The sequence below is a fragment of the Microtus oregoni genome, unplaced genomic scaffold, assembly GCF_018167655.1.
Source record: "Microtus oregoni isolate MIOR12 unplaced genomic scaffold, Mior012 000002F_ref0000024, whole genome shotgun sequence".
NCBI lineage: Eukaryota > Metazoa > Chordata > Mammalia > Rodentia > Cricetidae > Microtus > Microtus oregoni.
In genome coordinates, this window is record NW_024543061.1 from 62,894,411 (window position 1) to 62,908,765 (window position 14,355).

Sequence of the window (14,355 nt, forward strand, 5' to 3'; positions counted from 1 at the left end):
CAAAACTGGAAAATGCAAAAGAAATGGACATTTTTTTTAGATAAATACCATATACCAAAGCAAAACCAAGACCAGGTGAACGATCTAAATAGACCTGTTAGTCGCGAAGAACTAGAAACTGTTATCAAAAATCTCCCTTCCAAAAAAAGCCCAGGACCAGATGGTTTCAATGCAGAATTCTACCAGAACTTCCAAGAAGAGCTAATACCTATACTCCTTAATGTATTTCACAATATAGAAACAGAAGAGTCATTGCCAAATAACTTTTATGAAGCTACAGTTACCCTGATACCAAAACCACACAAAGACCCAACCAAGAAAGAGAATTACAGGCCTATCTCACTCATGAATATCGACGCAAAAATTCTCAATAAAATACTGGCAAACCGAATCCAAGAACACATTAGAAAAATTATCCATTATGATCAAGAAGGCTTCATCCCAGAGATGCAGGACTGGTTCAACATACGCAAATCTATCAATGTAATCCACCATATAAATAAACTGAAAGAAAAAAAAACATATCATTTCATTAGATGCTGAAAAAGCATTTGACAAAATTCAACACCCCTTTATGATAAAGGTCTTGGAGACATTAGGGATACAAGGGTCATACCTAAATATAATAAAAGCTATTTACAGCAAGCCGACAGCTAACATTAAATTAAACAGAGAAAAACTCAAAGCCATCCCACTAAAATCAGGAACACGACAAGGATGTCCACTCTCTCCATACCTTTTCAATATAGTGCTTGAAGTTCTAGCAATAGCAATAAGACAACATAAGGGGATCAGGGGGGTTCGTATTGGAAAGGAAGAAGTTAAACTTTTGTTATTTGCAGATGATATGATAGTATTCATAAGCGACCCCAAAAACTCTACCAAAGAACTCCTACAGCTGATAAACACCTTTAGTAATGTGGCAGGATACAAGATCAACTCCAAAAAATCAGTGGCCTTCCTATACACTAAGGATAAGGAAACAGAGAGGGAAATCAGAGAAGCATCACCTTTCACGATAGCCACAAATAGCATAAAATATCTTGGGGTAACTCTGACAAAGGAAGTGAAAGATCTATATGACAAGAACTTTAAGTCTTTGAAGAAAGAAATTGAAGAGGATACCAGAAAATGGAAGGATCTCCCCTGCTCTTGGATTGGGAGGATCAACATAGTAAAAATGGCAATTCTACCAAAAGCAATCTATAGATTCAATGCAATCCCCATAAAAATCCCATCAAAATTCTTCACAGATCTGGAGAAGACAATAATCAACTTTATATGGAAAAACAAAAAATCCAGGATAGCCAAAACAATCTTATACAATAAAGGATCGTCTGGAGGCATTACCATCCCTGACTTCAAACTCTACTACAGAGCTACAGTATTGAAAACAGCTTGGTATTGGCATAAAGACAGAGAAGTCGACCAATGGAATCGAATAGAAGACCCTGACATTAACCCACAAACCTATGAACACCTGATTTTCGATAAAGGAGCTAAAAGTATACAATGGAAAAAAGAGAGCATCTTCAACAAATTGTGCTGGCAAAACTGGATGTCAACCTGTAGAAGAATGAAAATAGATCCATATCTATCACCATGCACAAAACTCAAGTCCAAATGGATTAAAGACCTCAATATCAGTCTGAACACACTGAACCTGATAGAAGAGAAATTGGGAAGTACTCTACAACACATGGGCACAGGAGACCACTTCCTACATATAACCACAGCAGCACAGACATTAAAGGCCTCATTGAATAAATGGGACCTCCTGAGACTGAGAAGCTTCTGTAGAGCAAAGGACACTGTCACTAAGACACAAAGGCAACCCACTGACTGGGAGAAGATCTTCACCAACCCCGCAACTGACGAAGGTCTGATCTTCAAAATATATAAAGAACTCAAGAAACTAGACCGTAAAAGGCTAATCAACCCAATTATAAAATGGGGCACTGAGCTGAACAGAGAATTCTCAACAGAAGTTCAAATGGCCAGAAGACACTTAAGGTCATGCTCAACTTCCTTAGTGATCAGGGAAATGCAAATCAAGACAACTTTAAGATACCATCTTACACCTGTCAGAATGGCTAAAATCAAAAACACCAATGATAGCCTTTGCTGGAGAGGTTGTGGAAAAAGGGGTACACTCATCTATTGCTGGTGGGAATGCAAACTTGTGCAACTACTATGGAAAGCAGTGTGGCTGTTTCTCAGGAAATTCGGGATCAACCTACCCCAGGACCCAGCAATACCACTCTTGGGAATATACCCAAGAGAGGCCTTATCATACAACAAAAGTATATGCTCTACTATGTTCATAGCAGCATTGTTTGTAATAGCCAGAACCTGAAAACAACCTAGATGCCCTTCATTGGAAGAATGGATGAAGAAAGTAAGGAATATATACATATTAGAGTACTACTCAGCAGTAAAAAACAAGGACTTCTTGAATTTTGCATGCAAATGGATGGAAATAGAAAACACTATCCTGAGTGAGGTAAGCCAGACCCAAAAAGAGGAACATGGGATGTACTCACTCATATTTGGTTTCTAGCCATAAATAAAGGACATTGAACCTATAATTAGTGATCCTAGAGAAGCTAAATAAGGAGAACCCAAAGAAAAACATATAGGTATCCTCCTGAATATTAACCTTCATCAGGCGATGAAAGGAAACAGGGACAGAGACCCACATTGGAGCACCGGACAGAAATCTCAAGGTCCAAATCAAGAGCAGAAGGAGAGAGAACACGAGCAAGGAACTCAGGACCTCGAGGGGTGCACCCACACACTGAGACAATGGGGATGTTCTATCGGGAACTCACCAAGGCCAGCTGGCCTGGGTCTGAAAAAGCCTGGGATAAAACCGGACTCGCTGAACATAGCGGACAATGAGGACTACTGAGAACTCAAGAACAGTGGCAATGGGTTTTTGATCCTACTGCACATACTGGCTTTGTGGGAGCCTAGGCAGTTTGGATGCTGACCTTACTAGACCTGGATGGAGGTGGGTGGTCCTTGGACTTCCCACAGGACAGAAAAGCCTGATTGCTCTTTGGGCTGATGAGGGAGGGGGGCTTGATTGGGGGAGGGGGAGGGAAATGGGAGGCGGTGGCGGGGAAGAGACAGAAATCTTTAATAAATAAATAAAATAAAATAAAAAAAAACTCAGCAATGCCAGTTTGGGACCTATACAAAAAAAGATGCTCAACTGTACTATAAGGACATGTGCTCAACTATGTTGACTGCAGAATTATTTTGTCATAGACAGAATCTGAAAACAACCCAAATGCACCTCTTCTACATATATGATAAATGAGCAACATCATCCTTTACAATAGCTATAAATACCATAAAATATTTTGGAGTAACTTTATCCAAACAAGTGGGAAATTCTGCATGATAAGAACTTTAAATCTTTGAAGAAAGAAAATGAAGACATCAGAAAATGAAAAGATCTCCTATTCCTGTTCATGTCCATTTACTTCTCTTGTCTTGGTATAGGTAAAAGTGCCAGCAGTATGCTGAATAAGAACGGGGGAAGCTGACACCCTGGTGCTCTTCCTGACTTAGTGGGAATGCTCTGAGATTTCCTCCATCTAACACAATGTTAGCTACGGGTTTGCCTCTTGCAGCCTTTATTGAGATGTGTTCCTTCTGGTCTGTTTTTCAGGATTTTTAACATGAAGGATGTTTGATTCTTTTCTTCTTCCCTTGAGTTCTTTTACGTAGTAATTTATTGATTAACATGCATTGAACCATCCTCATATCTTTGAATTAAAGACATTTTGATCATGGTGAATGATCTTTTTGATGTGTTGTTGAATTTGGTTTGCAAGTCTTTTGATAATTTTTGCATCTGTGTTCATCAAGGAGATTGGTCTGTAATTTTCTTTTTCTTTTTTCTTTTAACATCATTGGCTTTGATATCAGAATAACAACAGCTTCATTCAAAGAGTTTAGCAATGTCCCTCCTTTTCTGTTATACGGAATAGTGTGAGAAGTGTCGTCAGTTCTTTCTTAAAGGGCTGATAGAATTCACCAGTGTAAACCTGGCTTGTTTTAATTGGGAGATTTTAAATTATTGCTTTAATCGTACTTCTTGTTATAGATATATGTATTTATCCCATTTTTGTCATTTCTTTTAGATTTTCCAATTTGGGGAATATGAATCTTAAAGCTATCTCCTAATTTTTTTTCTAAATTGTGTTGGCATCTGTTGCTGTTCTTTTTCCATCTTTATTATTTATGTAATTTGGATCCTCCCTCTCTCTTTCTCTCTCTTTCTTTCTTTTGGTTACAATGGCTGGGGATTTGTCAATCTCATTTATCTTTTCAAAGAGCCAACTCTTTCTTTCATTATCTTTGTATTGCTTTTTATTCTTGTTTTGTTTCTATTTCATCAGTTTCTGCCCTGGTCTGAATTTTTTTCCATCTGCTGAGTTGAGGTTTGGTGTGCTCGTCTCTTTAAAGGACTCTAAGGTTTATCATTAAGTCATTGATTTGATACCTCCCTGATTCATTTGGATACACAGACCTTTCTCTCAAGATAGCTTTCATTGTACTCCATGGGTTTTGACATGTTGTTTTTCGTTTTCACTTGGATAAAGATGTTTTAATTCCTTCTTGATTTCTTAAAGGACTTACTCCTCATCCAGTGCTGTGTTCTTTAATCTCCATGAATCTGTATATGCTCTAGTGTATCTCTGGCTGTTAATTTGTAGAATAATTGCATTGTGATCAATAGAACTTAAGACTTGTTTCAAGTTGCCAGAATTTGTTGACTTGTTTTATATCCTAGTACATGATCCATTTTAGAGAAAGTCACAGGAAATGCAAAAGTCGTGCATCCTTCCGGGTTTGCATGGAATGTTTTACAGACACCTGTTGAGTCCATTTGCTCTATGATATAATTTAATTTACACATTTCTCTGTTTATTTGAAGAGTTATTTGTTTAACTGTATTTTTACTGATTAGTAGTGTGTATGTGTGTGTGGGCATATACATATATGATGTGTGTGAATGTATGCATGCCATAGCAAGAGTGGAGGCTAGAGGACAATTTTGTGGAGTCACTTCTCTCCTTCCACCTGCAGCTAGAAACATCCCTGGCTTCCAGGGATCAAAGTCAGGTTGCTCAGCTTGCTCGGGTTGCACCACAAGGACTTTTATCTGGTGGACAGTCTTTCCAGCCCTGTTTCTTTTGTGCTGCAGAAATATCCCAATTGCTGAACATAGGGGACTGAAGTCACCTACTGCTTATCAATAACTTTACATTTGTTTTATGAAGTCGTATGCACCTGTGTTTGGGGCATATGTTTAGAACTATAATGCCTTCTTTGTGGGTTGTTCTTCTAATCAGTACTGGCTTTCTTCTCTCACTAGTTTTCATTTGAATTCTATTCTGTGAGACATTTTAACAGCGATACCTAGTTGGTCCCTAGGCCTTTAATACCTTTTTCCCACCCTTTCATCCTATAGTAGTGTCTATTTCTTGGAGTCAACAAATAGATGGTTCCTGTTTTGTTTTGTTTTAATTCAGTCTGTGTCTTTTCATAGGCAAGTAGTGACAACTAATATCCTGATTAATTACTGAAAGGCACACATTGCTTCCTGTCACTTTGCTGATTGGATAGTGTTTGTTTATCTTTCTCTTCCTCTCCTGCTAAACAATTATTCTAAAGTGCTTTATTCTTTCCTGTGGTCTCATTCTCTCTCTCTCTCTCTCTCTCTCTCTCTCTCTCTCTAGTCCAAAAGATTACTTCAAATGCCTTCTATAGCACTAGTTTTATGGTCATAAATACTCTGAGAATATTTTTATGATGGAGAATGTTTATTTTTCCTCCAATATGACAGTTTTGCTGATTACAGTAGTCTGTTGTCAGAATCTTTCAGAACTTGAAATGCATCTTTCTATGCCCTCATGGATTTAAAGTTTTGATCTATTATTATTCTCCTGGGTTTGCCTTTATACATGACTTAGTATTTCTCTCTTGCCACTTTCCATGTACTTTCTTTCTTCTGAAGGTTTAATGTTTTAATTATAATATAACATGTGGAGGTTCCTTTCTGGTTTGGTTCCTAAATACCTCTCATGCCTGTTGGCATCTCTGATGATTAGTTCTAATTGTTAGCTTGGCACAACCTAGAATTGGCTGGTAAGGGAGTCTCCATGAGGAACTCTCTAGGTAAGGTTGGGCTATGGGAATGTATAGGAGGGACTGTCTTGATTAAGTGCTATGGAAAGCCCTAGCCTGAATGTGGTCAACACCATTCCACAGCTCGGGGTCCTAGACTGGACAGAGTAGAGAAAGTCATCTGATCACCAAGCACGTGAGCATTTGTTTCTCTCTGCTCTTGAGTGCAGGTGCCATGTGACGTATCAGCCTCCTGCTGCTCTGGCTTCCCCAAGCAATGGACTGTAGCCAGGAACTGTGATGAAGCAAACCTCGTCTCCCTGCTGCTGTTCATCAGGGCATTTTACCACAGTGGCAGACGTGAAACTGTGAGAGCATCTTTTTCCTGACTATGGTGATTTGAATGAAATGTCCCCCGTACGTCCCCCGTACGTCCCCCGTCGGAGGCTCTGTTGGGGAGGGTTAGGAATGCGTCATAATGGACCTTACCTTCTAAAACCATAAGCTACAATAAAACTTTTCTTCCATAAGTTATCTCCTGAAGGTGTTTGCTCAGAGCAATAAGAAGAATAATACCAAATAAAGCATATGAAAACATAACTCAGAGAAAATAGAAATAACTCAAGACAGCTGTCAGAAAAACACAAGCCCTAACACAAATGCACTATGTATCAGTCCCCCAATACAGAAATTAGAGCAATAAGAAACCAAAATCGGGGAGTGACCTATCTCAGTGTTAGAGCTCTTGCCAAGCTATACAAGGCCCTTGGTTCAATCTCCAGGCCTACAAGAAAAAAAGGAAAACAAATAAGCTAATGTTTACAATGTGAAGACTTTATGGTGCGGAGAGTTAGGGAGGACCCTAGCGAAAGAACAAGCTTTTCAGCCTTTTTCTAGAGAAGGCTAGTAGCATCTATTCTCTTTCTTCCTTCTTTTCTTTCTTCCTTCCTTCCTTTCTTTCTTTCTTTATTTATTTTTTCTTTCTTTTTTGGTTTTTTGAGACAGTTTCTCTGTAACTATTAGCATTTTTTTAATTCAGTGTATGTTTTAATTCATTAGTGCCACTTTTAGAAAAATATTACATGTCAACAAGATGATTTGGTGGCTTAAGGCCATTGCCAATACCAAGCCTGGTGACTTGAGTTTGACTTACAGGATCTACATGGTGGAAGGAGAGAAATGCCCAGTGCAAGTTGTCCTCTGACTTGGGGTGTGCATACACATGTGTGTGCATATATAAATAAATGGAATGAAAAAGTTCAAAGAAACGTATTACAGATGAAGTCCACGTGACGATAAAGCAAGGGAGGGGACTAAAGAAGACTAGTTGGGAAAGAGAGAAACAACTGGAAGGGGGAGGGGCACAGAGGAGGGAGTTGGAGGAGGAGGATGAATGAGGATAAAGATTAATGACACATATAAGTAATACAGGTTTTTAATCCCAGTGCCTGGGAGGCAGAAGCAGGCAGATGTCTATGTTTGAGGCCAGCCTGGTCTACAGAGCGAGTTCCAGGCTAGCCACGGCTACATAAAGAAATCCTGTCTCAAAAAACCAAACCAAAACAAAATACCATGATGAAATTCATTACTTTGTTGCTAACCTTAAAATATAATTTTAAAAGGATAAAAAAATAAAAGGAATATATTACGAAAAAATAGTGTAGGAAGTGGTTTTACTTCGTGTCCTATACTCAAATCTCTTCCTACCAAGCATAGCCGCCTACTGTTAGGTTTCTTGTCCACCTCCTCCCCTTTAGATTTCTTAGATGGCTTCTCCTCCCTCTAAACCACCCTGGAAGCTCTCCACGATCCACCACGGCTGCCACCATCAGACTTGTCAGTTACTACGACCAAGATGATGGCAGTCACCGTACAAAGTTCGCCATGATGCAGACTGGTCTCACTAGAAGGCCCTTGCCTCTGCTGACTGTCACCACCACTCGGCGACGCTGTCTCTGGGCAGATGTCTATCTTTTCCTGGTTTAATTATTCCAAGACTATCATTTCCTCCCTCGTTCTTGGTACATGATTTTATCATCCGTTTCACTGAGAAGATAGATTCGCTTGACAAGAAGAGACTGCATGGTCTTTCCAGTCATTCTGTCTCGTCCTTCAATGGCGAAATGGGCCCCTTTCCTGCACAGTTCATTTTCTCGATTGTCTGCTGGGACTCACATTGTCTCAGGGCCTCGAGGGCCTGGACATGAAGCCTTCTTCCTCTTGCCCTTTGTGTGTCCTCCTTTAGCTGAATTTTTGACCTCCAGTGGTGAATGTGTTGTTCTTTCTCATCCACATTTGACCTCACTTGTGACTACTTAGATATTATCTCCTTCCTTCCTGTCACCAGCCATTTTATGAGCTGCTTCCACTCACTTATCTCCCTTTCATCTGCCAGCTCTCTGCACATCTGTCACCATCACACCAATACAGAAAAACCAACAATGGCCTCCCTATTGTCAAATTCGCAGAGTTCCCTTTCGCTAGTCCACTTTACAGCTCATTAACACTTCATCCTAATGGTTCCTCTCTGTGCTTTGAAACTCACCCGGTCCTTGGCTTCCTGGACTTGACTTCAATATCCTGCCCTGTGTGCCAGAACTCAAGTGCTCTCCCCTCCTCTTCATTTCTTTCTCTATTTCAGTACTAACATGGAAACAGACTTCGTCATCATCAAAGTTCTGCTTCCCGAGAGACAACTGCCAGTTTAGAAGATGTTGGGCACATTCTGATGCAAAAGACCTGGAGCATCTCTGCCTAGTGCAAATTCACCACTGCCCTTCGTGTACAGAGCCAGGAAGTCAGGAAAACTTGAGGAGTCCAAGGTTTACCTTCCCTTTGCCTTGTGAGAGTATAAACAGGCACTGTGGTTCACAGTGCTGGGAAGTTTAAGCTGGTAGGACACTTGGAAGACTCCAGCCAAACTTCAAGTACATATTCTCTGATATATTCGTATGAAAAATAATAAAAATTTAGAGCATGTTTGCCTAAAATCTACAGGGAAGAGTACAGGGCCTAGAACGGCTAAAACATTTTTTTTTTTTAAGAAACGATAGAGGACCTGATTTCAAGATGGCTAAAGCTATTGTGAGTACTTTGTAAAGGGAGCATTATAAATAACTGAGACAATAAAGGAAGACGGGGATTGGCGTGTGTGGGCACATGCGTGCATGTGTGCGTATGTGTGTGTGTGTGTGTGTGTGTGTGTGTTCGCTGATTTTGAACAAAAGCACTAAGTCACCAAAAAAAGAGTAATTACATCACCAAATGGTACTGATGGCTAAGGAGGCACCTTAGTTAGTGAAATGTCTGCTGTAGGAGCATGAGGAACTGAGTTCATCCCTAGGACCCACGGAAGAAAACAGCACAGTAATGCATGCCTGCAACTCCAGCCACAGAGGGAGATGAGCAGAGACAGAAAGATCTCTGAATCTCATTGGCCAGGGAGCCTAGCGAACTGAAGAACCACACATTCAGTGAGAGACTCTATCTTCAAAAGAAAGATGGAGAACAGTTGAGAACAAAAGCCTAATCCTACATCTAGGCCCCCCCCACATGCACATACGTGTGCATATGCAACCACAAATGCATGATTACTGTCTTAGTTACTTTTATATTGCTTATACAAGAAAGCATTTGCCAGGTGAGGTGGAGCATGCCTTTAATATCAGCACTTGGGAGACAAAAACATTAGATTTCTGTGAGTTTGAGACTAGCCTAGTCTACATAGTGAGGTCCAGAACATCCAGGATTACATAGAGAGACCCTGCCTGGAAAAATTTATTTATTAATCATAAAAAGGAAAGCATTTAATTTGGGATTTGTAGTTTCAAAGGGTTAAAGTCCATGACCATAACGACGGGGAGCATGGTGCAGACAGGCAGACGTGGCACTGGAGCAGTAGATGAGCTATCACATCCAAAGACACACCATGGGGCTGAAAGAGCTACCTGGGAACCGCAGAAGCTTCTGAAATCTCAAAGCCCACCCCCAGTGACACACCTCCTCCAACAAGGCCACACCCCCTAATCCTTCCCAAACAGTTCTACCAACTGTTCAGATATATGGAAACTATTCTTACTCAAACCAGCACACCTCCACAAACAAATATAGATACATCATACACACAGCACAACTTGTGCAAAATAAAATGGTACTGAAATAATTGCCCATTCATAAGAAAAAATTAATTTCAAGACATACTTAAGGAATTATTTTATGTCCTATTAAATACTGAAGCTAAAAGCGATCAAAATGTAAATTAAAAACCTGAAACTATTTTTAGAAGTTGGAAGAAAACATAAAAGTGATCTTTGTGACACTGGACTAGGTAAAGACTTAGGTGCTATAAGAAACCACAGGCCACAATACAAAAGGCCAACTGCAAAAACAGAACAAAACGTGTCTCTCCCAGAAACAAACTCTTATGTATAATGCTTCTCTGACTTTAATTCAGAAGCCCATAAACCATGTAGGGAATTGATCTTGCAGAAGATTCTTCAGTGGAGACTTGCTACATATTGGCTAACTCAGTTCTGATATTATCTACCCAAAAATAGCATCATTAGTTGCTGTCCCAGTCACATGACAGTACCAGTGTCCGATGATGTAGCAGTTGACAGCTACAAGCAGTTTGTGCCCCACACTTCTGATTAGCTGACTTTAAATCCAAGACTCCAGGATCTCCTCCTCAGTTAAGTCCATTTGTTAATGGCCTACAGAACTCAGGAAAACACTTCTTACACATGTCCATTGGTTATAAAGGATGCTATAAAGGATACAGACGAACAGACAGGTGGAAAACATACACAAAACAAGTCCATGTAAGAAGGAGTGGTGAATGCTCACACCCCCATTGTGTGTATACCCAGCAGAACTCTGGCCTTCTAAGATTTTATGCTCCCTCTTGTAGCTGCAATTTATTAAATAATAGGCTTATGATGATCAAATCAACTTTCAGCCCCGCCAAAGGAGGAACAGTAGAGTTCAAAGACCCAACCCGACTGTTTTGGTAAACAACCTAAAGCAGAAACCCTGAAACTAGGGAGCCTAAAGCTGCCCAGCAGCCACCAGTAATCAAACTGGTACACAAACGACATCACTCCGGAGATGATAAAATTGTAGGAGCTATTCTCCCAGGACTTGTCAGAACAAAACAAATGTGATCCAACACATTTTCTAATATATAGTGATAAACTAGAGATAAGCTGGAGTGATGGCTCGGCAGTTGAGAGCACTTGCTGCTTTTCCGGAGGACCCGGGTTTGAGTCCCAGCAACCACATGGCAGCTCTCAGTAGTTTGTAGCTTCTGTTCCAGGAGATCCAATGTCCTCTTCCAGCCTCCATGGGTCCTGTACACATGTGGAAGACAGACATACATGGAGGAAAAACATTTATACACATAAAAGTAAACGTTTTGTTTCTATGTTTTGGCTTTGGTTTGGTTTTTTGAGAGAGGGTTTCCTGCATAACAGTCCTGGCTTTCTTGAATCTCACTGTGTAGATCAGTTCGGCCTCGAACTCACAGAGATCTGCCTGCCTCTGTCTCCCAAGTGCTGGGATTAAAGGTGTGCAACACTATTTCTGTTTTTATAACACAGTTAAGAGAATGGAAAGGCAAGGCACAGACCGAGAGTGCATTTGCAAAATCTGTCTGAGAAGAACTGTACAGAGAATGCATAAAGAACTTCAGCCAGCCAGAACTGGATATCAACATGTAGAAGAATGAAAATAGATCCATATCTATCTCCATGAACAAAACTCAAGTCCAAATGGATCAAAGTCCTCAAAATAAAGTTAACCACACTGAACCTCATAGAAGAGAAAGTGGGAAGTATACTTGAATGTATTGGCACAGGAGACCACTTCCTAAATATAACCCAAGTAGCACAGACACTGAGAGAAATAATTAATAAATGGGACCTCCTGAAACTGAAAAGCTTCTGTAAAGCAAAGGACACAGTCAACAAGACACTTAAGGAAATGCTCAACATCCTTAGTCATCAGAGAAATGCAAATCAAAACAACTCTGAGATTCCATCTTACACTTATAAGAATGGCCAAGATCAAAAACACTGATGACAACTTATGTTGGAGAGGATGTGGGGTAAAAGGAACACTCCTGCATTGCTGGTGGGAGTGCAAATTGGATACCAATATGGTGATTTCTCAGAAAATTAGAAAACAAGCTTCTTCAAAACCCAGCAATATCACTTTTGGGTATATATTCAAAGGATGCTCAATCAATATATTCAAGGACATGTGCTCAACTATGTTCATAGCAGCATTGTTTGTCATAGCCAGAACCTGGAAACAACCTAAATGCCTCTTGACTGAAGAATGGATAAGGAAAATGTAGTACAATTGCACAATGTAGTACTACACAGCAGGAAAAAAATAGCATCTTGAAATTTGCAGGCAAATGAATGGAGCTAGAAAACATCATATTGAGTGAGGTAACCCAGACCCAGAAAGACAATTATCACAAGTATTCATTCATAAGCAGCCTTTTGACATAAAACAAAGAAAACCAGCCTACAAATCACAATCCCAGAGAACCGAGACAACAATGAGGACCCTAAGAGAGAGACATACATGGATCTAATCTACATGGGAAGTAGAAAAAGACAAGATCTCCTGAGTAAATGGGGAGCATGGGAGAGGGTTGAAGGGGAGGGGAGAGGAAGGGAGGGGAGCAGAGAAAAATGTATAAGCTTAATAAAATTAAAAAATTAGTAGCTAAATAATCTAGACAAATAACAAAACTAGAGATTAATTCTGAAGTAACCAAAGGAAATGCACATAATTTAAATTCCTCTTTAACATATATATATATATATATATATGTGAAATTCAGTAACAAAATTAGCCATTTTCAAATGCATAATTAAATAGCACTAAGTATGTCCAAAGTGTTGTGTAACCATCACTTTTAAATCTACTTTTAGCACACCAGAAGGAACCCCCTTACCTGTTAAGCCATCACTCTGAATTCCTTCCTTCTCTTCGGATCCTGGAATCCGCTATTCTTTCTTCCAGCATGGATTTACCTATTCTGTACACTCAATACAAATGGAAGAACATTGCTTAGCATAATGTTCAAAAGAGATAACTTACAATATTCCATCTATCAGTAGCTCATTCCTTTTGGTGTCTAAATAATATTCAAATATCCATATCATATTTTGTTTAATCATTCAGTTACTGATATTTTTATTTCAATCTTTGCTTCTCATGAATAATGCAGCAATTAACATTTTTCTGTCTGAATTTTCAAGTACATGTTTTCAATTGTAAGTTTTAAATTTTAATCCACAATAAATATATGTGGTATATAATAACATAATAATTTATTATATATTATGGGAAACAATTATTTTTAAAGCAGTTTTTTAAATTTTTTTTTTGTTGAAAAAAAATTTCTGCCTCCTCCCCGCCTCCCATTTCCCTCCCCCTCCTCTTTCCCCCTCCCCCCACTCCTCTCCCCCTCACCCTACTCCATTCCCCCTCCCTCTCAAGTCTGAAGAGCAGTCCGGATTCCCTGCCCTGTGGGAAGTCCAAGGTCCTCCCCCGTCCATCCAGGTCTAGGAAGGTGAGCATCCAAACAGGGTAGGCTCCCACAAAGCCAGTTCATGCAGTTGGACCGAAACCTAGTGCCATTGTCCTTGGTTTCTCATCAGCCTCCATTGTCCACCATGTTCAGAGAGTCCAGTTTTATCCCATGCTTGAATGGGATGGTTGGGATAAAGGAAGGGTGGATATGGGAGCAGGGAAACAATTATTTCTATATGTGCTCATATTACAGAAGATAAACCAAGCTATGTAACTAATCTGTATTCACAAAATCATTTTTCTAATAAAATATTTAAAATATGCCTTTAGTTATTTGAAATACACAATTTAAAATTGGAAAGAAAAAAAAAACTTTAGCCAGCCATGGTTGAAGCATTTAGGCAGCAAAGCTAGGTGCATTAGGAGTTCAAGATCATACTCTGCTGTATCGTGAGTTTAAGGCCAGCCTTAACCACAGGAGACTCAACAAAAGCAATGAAGAACAAAAAATAATTAAATTCAGATGGACAAAATAATTGAAGAGAAATCTGCTCAAGGGAAATATGCAGGGGGCGAGTAAGAACGTTAAAAGATATTCAGCGTCCTCAGATAACAATATAGCAGATGACCTTGTATAAAATGTTCACATTGCTTATTATTGGC